At 48.2% G+C, this 12,469-nt stretch overlaps 4 non-coding genes across 4 annotated transcripts; all 4 read left to right on the plus strand.

Annotated features, from left to right (window-relative positions):
• LOC130299886 (U2 spliceosomal RNA) lies at window positions 1–191 on the plus strand. The gene has a single exon (XR_008850916.1). It is a non-coding gene; the product is annotated as a U2 spliceosomal RNA (small nuclear RNA).
• Window positions 192–2,283: 2,092 nt separating this feature from the next.
• Window positions 2,284–2,474, plus strand: LOC130299898 (U2 spliceosomal RNA). The gene has a single exon (XR_008850927.1). It is a non-coding gene; the product is annotated as a U2 spliceosomal RNA (small nuclear RNA).
• Window positions 2,475–4,560: 2,086 nt separating this feature from the next.
• LOC130299910 (U2 spliceosomal RNA) lies at window positions 4,561–4,751 on the plus strand. The gene has a single exon (XR_008850938.1). It is a non-coding gene; the product is annotated as a U2 spliceosomal RNA (small nuclear RNA).
• A 2,076-nt stretch (window positions 4,752–6,827) lies between these two features.
• On the plus strand, window positions 6,828–7,018 carry LOC130299921 (U2 spliceosomal RNA). The gene has a single exon (XR_008850949.1). It is a non-coding gene; the product is annotated as a U2 spliceosomal RNA (small nuclear RNA).
• Window positions 7,019–12,469: the final 5,451 nt, after the last annotated feature.

Genomic DNA, 12,469 nt, shown 5'->3' on the forward strand with positions numbered 1-12,469 from the left:
ATCGCTTCTCGGCCTTTTGGCTAAGATCAAGTGTAGTATCTGTTCTTATCAGTTTAATATCTGATACGTCCCCTATCTGGGGACCATATATTAAATGGATTTTTGAGAACGGGGGCCGATTTCGAAGCTTGCTTCCGTCGCCCTATGCATTGACCCGATATGGCAGTATCTTCGGGTACAGTGCACCACCCCCTTACAGGGTTAAAAAGAAAGATTCCTACTTTCATTGCTACCTGCTTGCTGGCTAGCCAGCTAGCCAGCCCTGTGGGCCTTGCTGCTGCTGCAGCCAAAAAACAAAAGGTGGTGCTGCTGCTGCTTCTGCTGCTTCTGCTTCTGCTTGTGTCTGGCCGCTGTTGGAGCGTCCAGGCACAGGACTTCTGCTGCTGCTGACTAAATGGCCTCCTTAATTGGATCATTTGAGTAGCCAGCACACCTGTGCAGGTAGGGCATGACATGATAGGCAGCTGCCTTGATAGCGGGTGGGTGCTGAATGTTCCTAATTGACAAAATAAGATTAATGCTTATGAAGAAATATAAAATCTCATCCCTTCCCCAATATCGCGCCACACCCCTACCCCTTAATTCCCTGGTTGAACTTGATGGACATATGTCTTTTTTCGACCGTACTAACTATGTAACTATGTAACATAACATGGGGGGGGGGGGGGTCTCCTGGCTGTTCACACAGGTGTGTCATTGCTGTACATTGACCATGCATTGCTTCTGTGGTATTGCAAAGGCAAAGACAAATGCTTCCAGCCATCCATTGCACTAATGGATTGGTCATCAGCTGGCTGTCTATGTCCCGCATCAATATAGACCAAAGTACAGAGGGTTAGGCTATGCTATTGTGCACCTACCTGATGCATCAGAAGGTGCGAGGCCCTTGCTAAATTCTGTGCACAGACTTTGAGATCTATACTTTAGACTGTATCTAAACCTGCTCCAACATGGACTGACATTCTGGCCTACTTTCAGCCGATGCGACTTGTCTGTCGCTGAACAGTCGCTTTTTATGTATTCAGCACCTATGTATAATGTTGTAAAAATGCTCTAGAAGCTAAAGTCGCAGAAATGTCACACATATTTGGCCTGCAACTTTCTGTGCGACAAGTTCAGACAGGAAAAATCAGTATAAATCCTTAGAAAATTATCCCCCAGTGTCTCCATCTGCTGGCGGTATTGAATAAGCATTGCTGCACTGATGGGGTATGCATTAGACGAAAAAAAAGAAGAAAAAGAAGAATAATACGCCCAGAAAAGAGGCGAAAAGGAGAAAAACGTAAAAAAACGTGAAAAAAAAAGTAAGAGGAAGAGAAGGGAAAAAAAGGTGGAAATGGGTTTAAAAGTGATTTCGGCGGAGAAATATATATATATATATATATATATATATATATATATATATATATACGCGCACACACACACATATATATAAACGTATTCTCCGTTGAGATATTGCAGCCGCTGCTGTGTCCAGGCCCAGGAGCCTTAGCACTGTGCTGTGATGTCACTCAATACCACTGACATCACTAGGTGTAAACAACATCTCTCCTTTGCTGTGTATGTGACTATGGAGCTGTTTGGTGATGTCGTCTATTATGGCCTTCATAGAAGCAACAGGAGATTGTTGCATCCATCTAGAACCCTCAGAACTACAGTGCTATGATGTCACTCACTTCCACAGGCCTTGCAGAGTGTAAACAACAACAACCCAGCTTTGTTGTGTATGTAACCATAGGGATTTGTGATGTCACCTAGAACCTTCACAGCAGCGACAGCTTTATGAGGAGCATCAGCACTGCTCTGCCTGAGCAGAACCATCACCGCCATAGGTTGTCAAATAACCCGGGTTTAACCCACACAGGTAAGTCCAATGGGGTGCAGGCATGTCCTCTATGCTTACAGCTTCCCGTGGGTGTTGGTTTGATACCGTTTGGGGACAGCCAAGGAGGCATCTGCAGGCAACAAAGGTAGGTGTGTGCTTGTGTGTGTGTTTCCTATGCAGATCCTAAGCCCAGTGTCACATGCAAGTAGGAGGAGTAAGAAGGGTTCCTGGCAAATCCGGGTTATGGATTGCATTTAAAAAGGCCCCGTGGGAGTGCAATGGGCCCCTGTCTTTCTGCTTAGCAATAATGGTATGGGTTTAGGTTCTGCTGTGTGTACTGGTGGTTGACTGCCCCCCAGCCCAGAGTGTGCATGGAAAATTGTCTGGCAGCCTCCCTGACAGCAAGCAGTGATAGTGCCCATGAAGGGCACCTTGTTGGGCCCGCCCCTTTCACGGTTATCGCTTCTCGGCCTTTTGGCTAAGATCAAGTGTAGTATCTGTTCTTATCAGTTTAATATCTGATACGTCCCCTATCTGGGGACCATATATTAAATGGATTTTTGAGAACGGGGGCCGATTTCGAAGCTTGCTTCCGTCGCCCTATGCATTGACCCGATATGGCAGTATCTTCGGGTACAGTGCACCACCCCCTTACAGGGTTAAAAAGAAAGATTCCTACTTTCATTGCTACCTGCTTGCTGGCTAGCCAGCTAGCCAGCCCTGTGGGCCTTGCTGCTGCTGCAGCCAAAAAACAAAAGGTGGTGCTGCTGCTGCTTCTGCTGCTTCTGCTTCTGCTTGTGTCTGGCCGCTGTTGGAGCGTCCAGGCACAGGACTTCTGCTGCTGCTGACTAAATGGCCTCCTTAATTGGATCATTTGAGTAGCCAGCACACCTGTGCAGGTAGGGCATGACATGATAGGCAGCTGCCTTGATAGCGGGTGGGTGCTGAATGTTCCTAATTGACAAAATAAGATTAATGCTTATGAAGAAATATAAAATCTCATCCCTTCCCCAATATCGCGCCACACCCCTACCCCTTAATTCCCTGGTTGAACTTGATGGACATATGTCTTTTTTCGACCGTACTAACTATGTAACTATGTAACATAACATGGGGGGGGGGGGGGGGGTCTCCTGGCTGTTCACACAGGTGTGTCATTGCTGTACATTGACCATGCATTGCTTCTGTGGTATTGCAAAGGCAAAGACAAATGCTTCCAGCCATCCATTGCACTAATGGATTGGTCATCAGCTGGCTGTCTATGTCCCGCATCAATATAGACCAAAGTACAGAGGGTTAGGCTATGCTATTGTGCACCTACCTGATGCATCAGAAGGTGCGAGGCCCTTGCTAAATTCTGTGCACAGACTTTGAGATCTATACTTTAGACTGTATCTAAACCTGCTCCAACATGGACTGACATTCTGGCCTACTTTCAGCCGATGCGACTTGTCTGTCGCTGAACAGTCGCTTTTTATGTATTCAGCACCTATGTATAATGTTGTAAAAATGCTCTAGAAGCTAAAGTCGCAGAAATGTCACACATATTTGGCCTGCAACTTTCTGTGCGACAAATTCAGACAGGAAAAATCAGTATAAATCCTTAGAAAATTATCCCCCAGTGTCTCCATCTGCTGGCGGTATTGAATAAGCATTGCTGCACTGATGGGGTATGCATTAGACGAAAAAAAAGAAGAAAAAGAAGAATAATACGCCCAGAAAAGAGGCGAAAAGGAGAAAAACGTAAAAAAACGTGAAAAAAAAGTAAGAGGAAGAGAAGGGAAAAAAAGGTGGAAATGGGTTTAAAAGTGATTTCGGCGGAGAAATATATATATATATATATATATATATATATATATATACGCGCACACACACACATATATATAAACGTATTCTCCGTTGAGATATTGCAGCCGCTGCTGTGTCCAGGCCCAGGAGCCTTAGCACTGTGCTGTGATGTCACTCAATACCACTGACATCACTAGGTGTAAACAACATCTCTCCTTTGCTGTGTATGTGACTATGGAGCTGTTTGGTGATGTCGTCTATTATGGCCTTCATAGAAGCAACAGGAGATTGTTGCATCCATCTAGAACCCTCAGAACTACAGTGCTATGATGTCACTCACTTCCACAGGCCTTGCAGAGTGTAAACAACAACAACCCAGCTTTGTTGTGTATGTAACCATAGGGATTTGTGATGTCACCTAGAACCTTCACAGCAGCGACAGCTTTATGAGGAGCATCAGCACTGCTCTGCCTGAGCAGAACCATCACCGCCATAGGTTGTCAAATAACCCGGGTTTAACCCACACAGGTAAGTCCAATGGGGTGCAGGCATGTCCTCTATGCTTACAGCTTCCCGTGGGTGTTGGTTTGATACCGTTTGGGGACAGCCAAGGAGGCATCTGCAGGCAACAAAGGTAGGTGTGTGCTTGTGTGTGTGTTTCCTATGCAGATCCTAAGCCCAGTGTCACATGCAAGTAGGAGGAGTAAGAAGGGTTCCTGGCAAATCCGGGTTATGGATTGCATTTAAAAAGGCCCCGTGGGAGTGCAATGGGCCCCTGTCTTGCTGCTTAGCAATAATGGTATGGGTTTAGGTTCTGCTGTGTGTACTGGTGGTTGACTGCCCCCCAGCCCAGAGTGTGCATGGAAAATTGTCTGGCAGCCTCCCTGACAGCAAGCAGTGATAGTGCCCATGAAGGGCACCTTGTTGGGCCCGCCCCTTTCACGGTTATCGCTTCTCGGCCTTTTGGCTAAGATCAAGTGTAGTATCTGTTCTTATCAGTTTAATATCTGATACGTCCCCTATCTGGGGACCATATATTAAATGGATTTTTGAGAACGGGGGCCGATTTCGAAGCTTGCTTCCGTCGCCCTATGCATTGACCCGATATGGCAGTATCTTCGGGTACAGTGCACCACCCCCTTACAGGGTTAAAAAGAAAGATTCCTACTTTCATTGCTACCTGCTTGCTGGCTAGCCAGCTAGCCAGCCCTGTGGGCCTTGCTGCTGCTGCAGCCAAAAAACAAAAGGTGGTGCTGCTGCTGCTTCTGCTGCTTCTGCTTCTGCTTGTGTCTGGCCGCTGTTGGAGCGTCCAGGCACAGGACTTCTGCTGCTGCTGACTAAATGGCCTCCTTAATTGGATCATTTGAGTAGCCAGCACACCTGTGCAGGTAGGGCATGACATGATAGGCAGCTGCCTTGATAGCGGGTGGGTGCTGAATGTTCCTAATTGACAAAATAAGATTAATGCTTATGAAGAAATATAAAATCTCATCCCTTCCCCAATATCGCGCCACACCCCTACCCCTTAATTCCCTGGTTGAACTTGATGGACATATGTCTTTTTTCGACCGTACTAACTATGTAACTATGTAACATAACATGGGGGGGGGGGTCTCCTGGCTGTTCACACAGGTGTGTCATTGCTGTACATTGACCATGCATTGCTTCTGTGGTATTGCAAAGGCAAAGACAAATGCTTCCAGCCATCCATTGCACTAATGGATTGGTCATCAGCTGGCTGTCTATGTCCCGCATCAATATAGACCAAAGTACAGAGGGTTAGGCTATGCTATTGTGCACCTACCTGATGCATCAGAAGGTGCGAGGCCCTTGCTAAATTCTGTGCACAGACTTTGAGATCTATACTTTAGACTGTATCTAAACCTGCTCCAACATGGACTGACATTCTGGCCTACTTTCAGCCGATGCGACTTGTCTGTCGCTGAACAGTCGCTTTTTATGTATTCAGCACCTATGTATAATGTTGTAAAAATGCTCTAGAAGCTAAAGTCGCAGAAATGTCACACATATTTGGCCTGCAACTTTCTGTGCGACAAATTCAGACAGGAAAAATCAGTATAAATCCTTAGAAAATTATCCCCCAGTGTCTCCATCTGCTGGCGGTATTGAATAAGCATTGCTGCACTGATGGGGTATGCATTAGACGAAAAAAAAGAAGAAAAAGAAGAATAATACGCCCAGAAAAGAGGCGAAAAGGAGAAAAACGTAAAAAAACGTGAAAAAAAAGTAAGAGGAAGAGAAGGGAAAAAAAGGTGGAAATGGGTTTAAAAGTGATTTCGGCGGAGAAATATATATATATATATATATATATATATATATACGCGCACACACACACATATATATAAACGTATTCTCCGTTGAGATATTGCAGCCGCTGCTGTGTCCAGGCCCAGGAGCCTTAGCACTGTGCTGTGATGTCACTCAATACCACTGACATCACTAGGTGTAAACAACATCTCTCCTTTGCTGTGTATGTGACTATGGAGCTGTTTGGTGATGTCGTCTATTATGGCCTTCATAGAAGCAACAGGAGATTGTTGCATCCATCTAGAACCCTCAGAACTACAGTGCTATGATGTCACTCACTTCCACAGGCCTTGCAGAGTGTAAACAACAACAACCCAGCTTTGTTGTGTATGTAACCATAGGGATTTGTGATGTCACCTAGAACCTTCACAGCAGCGACAGCTTTATGAGGAGCATCAGCACTGCTCTGCCTGAGCAGAACCATCACCGCCATAGGTTGTCAAATAACCCGGGTTTAACCCACACAGGTAAGTCCAATGGGGTGCAGGCATGTCCTCTATGCTTACAGCTTCCCGTGGGTGTTGGTTTGATACCGTTTGGGGACAGCCAAGGAGGCATCTGCAGGCAACAAAGGTAGGTGTGTGCTTGTGTGTGTGTTTCCTATGCAGATCCTAAGCCCAGTGTCACATGCAAGTAGGAGGAGTAAGAAGGGTTCCTGGCAAATCCGGGTTATGGATTGCATTTAAAAAGGCCCCGTGGGAGTGCAATGGGCCCCTGTCTTGCTGCTTAGCAATAATGGTATGGGTTTAGGTTCTGCTGTGTGTACTGGTGGTTGACTGCCCCCCAGCCCAGAGTGTGCATGGAAAATTGTCTGGCAGCCTCCCTGACAGCAAGCAGTGATAGTGCCCATGAAGGGCACCTTGTTGGGCCCGCCCCTTTCACGGTTATCGCTTCTCGGCCTTTTGGCTAAGATCAAGTGTAGTATCTGTTCTTATCAGTTTAATATCTGATACGTCCCCTATCTGGGGACCATATATTAAATGGATTTTTGAGAACGGGGGCCGATTTCGAAGCTTGCTTCCGTCGCCCTATGCATTGACCCGATATGGCAGTATCTTCGGGTACAGTGCACCACCCCCTTACAGGGTTAAAAAGAAAGATTCCTACTTTCATTGCTACCTGCTTGCTGGCTAGCCAGCTAGCCAGCCCTGTGGGCCTTGCTGCTGCTGCAGCCAAAAAACAAAAGGTGGTGCTGCTGCTGCTTCTGCTGCTTCTGCTTCTGCTTGTGTCTGGCCGCTGTTGGAGCGTCCAGGCACAGGACTTCTGCTGCTGCTGACTAAATGGCCTCCTTAATTGGATCATTTGAGTAGCCAGCACACCTGTGCAGGTAGGGCATGACATGATAGGCAGCTGCCTTGATAGCGGGTCGGTGCTGAATGTTCCTAATTGACAAAATAAGATTAATGCTTATGAAGAAATATAAAATCTCATCCCTTCCCCAATATCGCGCCACACCCCTACCCCTTAATTCCCTGGTTGAACTTGATGGACATATGTCTTTTTTCGACCGTACTAACTATGTAACTATGTAACATAACATGGGGGGGGGGGGTCTCCTGGCTGTTCACACAGGTGTGTCATTGCTGTACATTGACCATGCATTGCTTCTGTGGTATTGCAAAGGCAAAGACAAATGCTTCCAGCCATCCATTGCACTAATGGATTGGTCATCAGCTGGCTGTCTATGTCCCGCATCAATATAGACCAAAGTACAGAGGGTTAGGCTATGCTATTGTGCACCTACCTGATGCATCAGAAGGTGCGAGGCCCTTGCTAAATTCTGTGCACAGACTTTGAGATCTATACTTTAGACTGTATCTAAACCTGCTCCAACATGGACTGACATTCTGGCCTACTTTCAGCCGATGCGACTTGTCTGTCGCTGAACAGTCGCTTTTTATGTATTCAGCACCTATGTATAATGTTGTAAAAATGCTCTAGAAGCTAAAGTCGCAGAAATGTCACACATATTTGGCCTGCAACTTTCTGTGCGACAAATTCAGACAGGAAAAATCAGTATAAATCCTTAGAAAATTATCCCCCAGTGTCTCCATCTGCTGGCGGTATTGAATAAGCATTGCTGCACTGATGGGGTATGCATTAGACAAAAAAAAAGAAGAAAAAGAAGAATAATACGCCCAGAAAAGAGGCGAAAAGGAGAAAAACGTAAAAAAACGTGAAAAAAAAGTAAGAGGAAGAGAAGGGAAAAAAAGGTGGAAATGGGTTTAAAAGTGATTTCGGCGGAGAAATATATATATATATATATATATATATATATATATATATATATACGCGCACACACACACATATGTGGGAAGCCTATCAGGCTGAATTTGTGGGAGGGGCTTTGGCTATTTAACATCCATCGGCCCCTCCCTCTGGGCGTATGCTGGGTTGGCGAAATTGCGGGGGTTCTTTCGTTGCGTACGCTGGGTCAGGTGTGTGGTGGTGCAGGTAAGTGCCGGGTGACCGGCAGGTTTCTTTACTGGGGCCCTGGTCTGTTGCTATTGCTCCCCTCGTTTGGCGGGCAGGCTCCGGCACCCAGCGTGTTATGTAGGCGGCGGTCCGTCGGTGCAGCGCATGCCCGGGCTGGCCGCAGCGTACACGGTCTCTGGGTCCAGCGGCAGCTGGCGGCATGGCAAGCGCGGGGAGACGCGACCCACGTGGGTCTCCCTGTGCCGGCGTCTCACGTGCAACACGGGGCTCTGAACGGGCGGAGTCACAGCATGCCAGTGAGCCGACGGTATAGCTCCACGGATGGCCAGCAGGTGGCGCTGAAAAAAAAAAAAAAAAAAAATGTGTGTGTGTGTGAGGAAATGTTAGGCTTACAGAGAGTATTGGTACCATACAGTAATAGGGGCTGGCTCATGGTGCACCGGTGTCAGGCCACGGTTCCTGACACATGCACTATCGCAGACAAGGGGCAGCTTGTAAAGTTTATAATACGATAATTCATATCACTGTGGCTCGGTTTAGGGGGGGGGGGGGTGGTCATGCATATCGGGGTAACGGGTCAGAAGCGTGGGGTTGGGGTAGTTTCAGGCATAGGGGGGGGGGTAAGGGGGGGTCAGCATGTATGGGGTCAGAGGTAGTAGGTGGCGCGTAAACCATATGGTTAGTACACTGTTAGTTTCTCTTGCAGTTTAGGTGGGCTGTATCCAGTTAGGTGGTCGTTACGTTCCTGGTCATTGCAAATTCGGCTACGGTCAGTACCAACCGTACGGCGGTTGTTCATGTTATTCATTCACGTTTCACGGTGGTCATCACTTTCGCTAGCAGACGCTAGTTCACGTCATTTCAGTCAAATGCTTAAATACTCCTGTTACATTAGTTAATGTTACGCACTACCGCTGTTACACATAGGCCCTGAATCACTGTATATCTGACTCGACACGTCAGATAGGGTTCAAGGCATCATGGTTACTGTCACGCATACAGAGCATTTCGTTTACATGGGTAGTGGTCACTGCGATCTTGACTCTTCTTCAAGGGTGACCACTCGCCTGCGGTGGTTGCTGACACGTCTTCAGAGCCATCGCTAGTTAGTTAGAAACGGTGCACACTGTAATCTTGACTCGCAGTCAGGATGTGTTCACGGTTTAATAATTCATGACTATACGCGTCATGCACACATTCTCGGTCAGACACACGGTCAGGCCTCGTTTCAAACTATTCAGGTGGCACTCTGGGGTCGCACTGGCACTACGGTCAGCACTCTTGGGTTCGGCCACATTTCACGGGCAGTCTGCAGCTGTAAGCTAACATTAAGTATGTATTCGGTTGTTTGCAGGGTTACAGTCGATTTGCTGTTCGTTCAGACGTCTTACTGTTGTGTTACAGTGGTGGTAAGGTCAGTCAGTACTCAGCGAGGGGGGTACACGTTTCTCATATCTGGTGACTCACGATTACCGTTTTGTTTCCCCGGCACCCGTTACGGCCCGGACAGGTCATGTCTCACGTGTCAGACATAGAGGACCCGATGTCCATCCCTGATACACCAGCTAGAAGCTCCGTGCGAGGGACGCCCTCCTCTGCAGCTTATAGGGCTTGGACGATCCCCAAATTGATGGAGGAGTTGCGCAAGAGAGCAATTCCATTTCCAGCAACCGCCCGAAAAGCAGAGTTGTACAAACTCCTCATGGCGGATCAGGGGGCTGGCGACAGTCAGGAGGGGACCTCGAGCCAGTCCACCCTCTCTGAACTGCATGCAATGATGACTTCCATGTTGGGCAGGCTGGATTCTCTGGAGAGAAGGGGCATTCAGGGGCCTCCAGCTCCAGCAGCATTGCAGGCGCCAACGCCTACACAGATGTCTGCCCCTGTTCCGGTAGGCAACCCAGGTAGGCGCTCTGGGCCACCAAGGGTGTCACCAGTCCATTTTGTCCCAGCGGCCCTGAGAAAAGACATACTGGAAGGGAAGGACATCAATTTGGCGGCCCTGTTGCTATCTGCCTTTGACGTTGAGGACACTAGAACGGTAGCATGCGCTGACTTATCTGTTGTCCTTAAGAGTAAGGACACCAGGCTGAAACGGAAGCTAAATATCCACGAGTTTGTGATTGCCTTCAGCAAATACAGGGAGGTGATATGCTCAGCCAGGCCGGAGCGCAGAGAGGAGCTCGACCTGTATTTGCTGAGGGTTACGGAATACGCTTACAAATACGGTGGTACCCATTTCTACGATTATCATAGAAGTTTCTCAGCCATGGCAGCGGCGGCCTTCAGCCAAGATGGGTATCTCACAGACTGGAGCATCGAAGATTCACAGATGTTCTGCAGCCACTTCGCAAATCTCAAATTCCCCGCATGTGCCGCCTGTCAATCAATCACGCATACTACGGCGTGGTGTGTAGGGCTGGCTCAACAGGGCGAGCAGGGCACTATCAGACCGTCCACTTCCACGGACAGTTTCAGCAGGTCCGCACCTGCCGTGGATAAGTTGGGCCGTCCAGTACACTACCTCGGAGGCTCACAAATTTGTAACAACTATAACATGTCTTCGTGCAACTTCAGCAATTGCAGGTTATTACACGTCTGCTTCTACTGCTTCAGGGCACATCCGGGCTCTGCATGTAGGCAGAAAGGGCCAGCATGACTAGGCGGGGTACGTACCCCAGTCCTGGCCGCTCTGCTCGCGGATCACCCGGACCCAGATTGGGTCCAATGGTTGATTAATAGTTTTGATAGAGGCTTCCACGCCGGCATGGTCACACTGCCGCAGGCCACATTTGAATGCGACAATCTGTTGTCTGCCGTAAACGATCCCGCTGTTGTCACTGAATTAATAAATGCTGAGCTGATGAAAGGTTATATGATTGGCCCCTTGTTAGTTTCTCCATTCAGGTCTTGGAGGGTCAGTCCGGTAGGGGTGGTAACAGGCAAGTTCAATGGGAAAAAGAGACTGATATTTGACTTGTCGGCTCCTCATGGGTCACGTATTCCCAGTATCAACTCTCTCATTCCATCCGAGGAGTTTAGCATGCATTATTCTTCCATAGACCAGGCTATTCAGGTCATCTTGGCGCTCGGCCCAGGGACTTGGATGGCGAAGGCGGATATCACTGACGCCTTCAAGTTGCTGCCATTGCACAGGGACCAGTGGCAATGGTTTGGGCTCAAATGGCAAGGGGCATATTACTTTGCTTCCAAGTTGACGTTCGGATGCAAGAGCAGCCCGTGGCTGTTTGACCAACTGGCCCAGGCATTGCACTGGCTGCTGGTTAATGTCTCTGGATGCAGCCAGGTCATCCATTACTTGGATGACTTTCTTCTGCTCAGTCGCCCGAGGGAAGAGCCGGACCAGTTGGTCAGATTGCTAAAACTGTTCACTGATATTGGGGTGCCAGTGTCTCCCAAGAAAACGGTCGGTCCAACTAAGTGTCTCACCTTTCTGGGAGTAATCCTAGATTCAGTCGCAATGCAAGTCAGCTTGCCCACTGACAAACTCAACCGTATCAGAGACACTATTCATAAGTACACGGTCTCCCAGGTCACGTCCAAGGGCGAGTTGCAGAGCTTGCTGGGAATGCTGGCATTTGCTATGCGAGCAATCCCGCAGGGTAGAGCGTTTGTATCCAGAATATTGTCTTTGCTGCATGGTGTCCCTCATCAACACAGTAGGGTTTGGTTAGATTGCCAAGCCCTGGCTGACCTGAACATGTGGGATAGGTTCATGGCACAATGGAATGGGACGGCCATGTTTGTCCCGCCAGCCTCCGAGTTGTCCCCCAAGATCTGCACCGACGCGTCATCTTCCATCGGTTATGGTGCAGTGTGGGGCAGCAGGTGGATGGCGGGCCAATGGTCCAAGCAGGTAATGGCTCTGGCAGGCTTCAGCAGCACCTCGGCACTCTTTGAGGTTTTCCCCATCGTAGCAGCTGCAGTGACATGGGGCGACAAATGGTCAGGGCAGACGGTGGAGTTTCAGTGTGACAATCAGGCGACAGTTGCCATAGTCAACAAGGGCAGTTCCGGGCATGCTACTGTCATGTCATTCATGCGCAGACTAGTCTGGGTATCCTTACAATA

The sequence above is a fragment of the Hyla sarda genome, unplaced genomic scaffold (assembly GCF_029499605.1).
Source record: "Hyla sarda isolate aHylSar1 unplaced genomic scaffold, aHylSar1.hap1 scaffold_1065, whole genome shotgun sequence".
In the NCBI taxonomy this organism is placed as follows: domain Eukaryota; kingdom Metazoa; phylum Chordata; class Amphibia; order Anura; family Hylidae; genus Hyla; species Hyla sarda.